We start from the raw sequence: 3652 nt of genomic DNA, 5'->3' as shown, positions 1-3652 counted from the left end.
GATCTTCATTTCCTTGCCCTTATTTCTTCTTTGAATTTAGCTTTCATTTCCGTTGATTTACTGGATCTGTTTATCAGAACTACATTCTTAAAATTAAGGACCTCCTTCAACTGACTGCTCTGGCAGGGATCACGACAGAAGGTCCCGGACAGAGCAGGAGAAGAATGTAGAACAAAATTCAAACTCACCCACACACACACAAAAACAGTCTTGCAGAGAGTCTAACAGAGACCGGAGAAACCCTGAAAGTATGGCCCCTGGACACTTTTTTAACTAAGTAATGAAGTCACTCCTGAGGTTCACCCTTCAGCCAAAGATTAGGAAGGTCTGTAGAGCCAACAATAACACAACACGAGGGATGTGCTCCAGAATTCAGTGATGTATATGAGACTAATGCACACACCAGCCCAAAAGCCAAGATGAGAAGGGAGGAAGGGACAGGAAAACCGTACGAATGGAAGCAGGGAATCTGGGGTGAAGAAGGGGAGGGTGTTGACATATCACGGGGTTGGCAACCAATGTCATAAAACAGTTTGTGTATTAACTGTTTAATGAGAAACGAATTTGCTCTGTAAACTTTCATCTAAATCACACACACAAAAAAGATTAAGGACCTCTTTCATGCCAACACCCTCAATCCTCATTCTACTTGACTTTTGTGATAACGTTCTTACCACTCTCTCCTCAGAACTCTCTCTTCCTTTGACAGGAACTCAACTGATGCATATTGGATTCAACTATGTTTTCTCACATTGCAGCGTCCAGACTTCTTACCTTACCAGCTGATCCATCTTTGTCTCTTGCAGTGAATCACATATTCCTCTCATCCCCTAACTGGAGTGTTCCCTCAAGACTTTACAAGCTGGTGCAGGACCAACTACACCATCTCCTCACTTATTGACTGTCTCGTTATCCAATATCTTGCGTTTACGGCAATAGTAAAAAGTTTACTATCCGACTATTTTGCGCACTAACGACATACATCTGGTAGTAATGAATGCCGAGGTGTGAGGCGAGAGTAAAGCTGTCTGGGATGGTTAAGGTTATGTATCAGCTTGGCTGGGCCATGTTTATCAGTGGTTTGGCAGTTATGTAATGATGTAATTTGGCAGTTACTGTATTTTTATGCAAATAATATGCACCTTCTGCATTTGTTTGCTGGCCACAGCCCCTCACCCCCGCCAGGCATCTTTGCAAGTGCCCTATGCTAATTTTTCTTCACAGCAACGTATTAAAAATAAAACTGGCATAGCAGCACCTATGAAAATACCTTGTCGGGGGAGGGCATGGCTGGCAAACAAATGCAGAAAGCATGTGTTATTTGCGTAAAAATACAGTATGTAATGATGTAATTTGGTAGTTATGTAACAGTGTAGTCATCCTCTATTTTGTGGTCTGATTCTGTCATCTTTGGTTTTTGCATAACGCTGATTTTGCACAACAGCCTGGTCTTTGGAACCTAACCATGTCGATAAGTGAGGAGAGGATGTACATCTGGTTTATGTTCAGACTTTGTGTCCAGGGTGGTGGGTGTGTGCAAGCGGTTAAAGAAGCTTGCAAAGAATGAGTAGATGGTGTTAAGTGGCCCACTTTCCTGCGATTGAGTGTGATGGACAGTCACCATAAAAATCAGTTAACAAGGTTTTTCAACAAGTCAGTAGTGCAAAACTTTTCAGCCCTGCAGTAATTTAAGCCAGTGGTTCTTCAGACTTCAGAGTGCTAAGAATCATTTAAGAGTAATGAATTAAAATAAATTTCTGCCCCCAACCCCTGCAAACCTGTGATTCAGACTTGAAGTGGGGCTCAGGAATCTGCATTTTTAAAAAGTGCCCCAGTGATTCTGATGCAGTTGCTTCAGGCATCATTCTTGGAGGAAACAATGCTACAACCTCCTCTCCTTTATAGGCTACATCCCTAGAGAATAAGGAGGAACTAATAGTAATTTGCAAAAGTAGTGTAAGTTGCCTAGGACCTGGAATATATCTACTTCGGAAATAGCAATAGTACTCACCATGTTGTGTTTGTTCATCCTGGGAGCAAATGCATTCCTTACCGTTCTTTAGAGTGAAGATCTAAAGGGAGCAGTCAGGCCGGTTCTCACCATCAGTCTACTTCCACCTTCACAGGAATTTTAGAATCATCTGTAAGAGACCCGGAATCCAGAGGCACCCAAGCGAGTTAGCAACAAGAAATATATAGTAAGTAGGTTAGTTAATGAGGTTATGGTGTTAGTATTTTTTTGCATTGTTTAAGACATTCCACTGTGCCTACATTTTGGGGGACGCATGTATATCCTCTAATATGTTGACTTGATTTCATACATTTCCTGCGATCTACAAGCTTTCTCTGTGTTCTCCTGTCTGGGCTAAATCTCCTTAGAATCATGCGAATGGCTGCTGGACGACAAAGCTGGCTTCTCCAGCTTGGAATTGCAAGGCATGAAGGACTAGTTTATTTCTAGCTACAAGGGGCAGACTCTTTAGTCTGATGAATAGAAATAATCCAGAGGATCCAGGATCCTTTCCATGCAGCAGCTTCTTAGGAAGAGTGGAGAAAAAGAATCTTAAGTTCAGAAGTCCAGTTGTCTGGAGCTCACATCTGCCTTGGGAGAGATTTCCTCCTCACACTGTGTCTCATTGACATGGTTGTTGCTTTCTTCTGTTACAAGCGACCTGGGGTGCAGTGTGAGGTCACTAATCCATAAGATTGATAATGCAGTAGTAGTTTTTAGTTCAGAGGAACATCAACAGCTTATATTTTAAATGTTGTACTAGGCAGAGGTGTATTTTGTTTGTAGTTTATATGCTTCAGTAGCTACCTGAATGCATCTGTGAACGTCTTGATGTACCCGAATTATTTCTAGTATTGTGGATTCCGTTTGCTGCTAGGTGACAATGTGAATGTTTGGGACCCAAAATTGTGGTTAAGGAGCCATTGGATGCAGTCAGTGTGACAGGATCTCGGCTCTAGTGAGTCACATTTAAACATTTACCTTCTGTCTTCCATCTTACAAGACTAAAAGCTTCTGAATGTGCTCTAACGTTGTGTTTCTGCTGTGGCTAGACTCGACGTTTAGAGGATCTTCTTCAGAGTGTTAGTTTCGTCCTCTAAATTCAATCAGGCAGAGGGAAAGACAGCAAAAATCTCCTGATTAGAATAGTTTGGTTAACCTTACACAAAGTTATCTTTCTGGATGTTGTGGAACTCTTTGTGATTCTTTCTAGAAGGTTCAGGGTTGTTTCCACGTGTTTATAATGCCAGAAATAGTCTTCTGGCTGCCTCCATAGCAAGCCGGAAAGGACCCTACTGCTGACGTCTCTATGGCAGTTGCAGGTTGACGACAAAAGATAATCCCTTTGTGTCCAGGATACTGGTAAACCTTGATAACAAACAGTCCCCATCTCTCTTGAGGGAGTCAGGATGTCAAGCCAGTATGGTGGGAAGGAGACTAGAATGATGGTGTGAGACAAAATAGATCAGGTCCAAGAATCGCAAACTTGCTTCTTCCTCCCATTCTCCAGAACTGAGGACTGCAATTTCCCCCTAATTTTTTTTAATACTTTCTTTTAGTGGGTGTCTATTTTTTCATCATCATGTGATGGGAATTCATGTGTGTAAACATGGTGTGGGGGCAGTGTCTGACCTCTTCCAA

The 3652-nt window shown here is 42.1% G+C and overlaps 1 protein-coding gene across 1 annotated transcript in view; it reads left to right on the top strand.

The window, feature by feature from the left end:
• The first annotated feature begins 1940 nt into the window (after positions 1-1940).
• The window catches only part of FRMD5 (FERM domain containing 5), a 237256-nt gene continuing 235544 nt past the window's right edge, over positions 1941-3652 (top strand). Inside the window, exon 1 of the mRNA XM_012556746.2 lies at positions 1941-2198. The gene's annotated coding sequence lies outside the window, so the exon portion shown is untranslated. The remainder of the gene's footprint in view (positions 2199-3652) is intronic.

This window comes from Trichechus manatus, unplaced genomic scaffold, assembly GCF_000243295.1.
Source record: "Trichechus manatus latirostris isolate Lorelei unplaced genomic scaffold, TriManLat1.0 scaffold00076, whole genome shotgun sequence".
NCBI classification, from domain to species: domain Eukaryota; kingdom Metazoa; phylum Chordata; class Mammalia; order Sirenia; family Trichechidae; genus Trichechus; species Trichechus manatus.
Note: the sequence above shows the minus strand (reverse complement) of the source record. Positions and strands in the feature narration are given on the sequence as shown.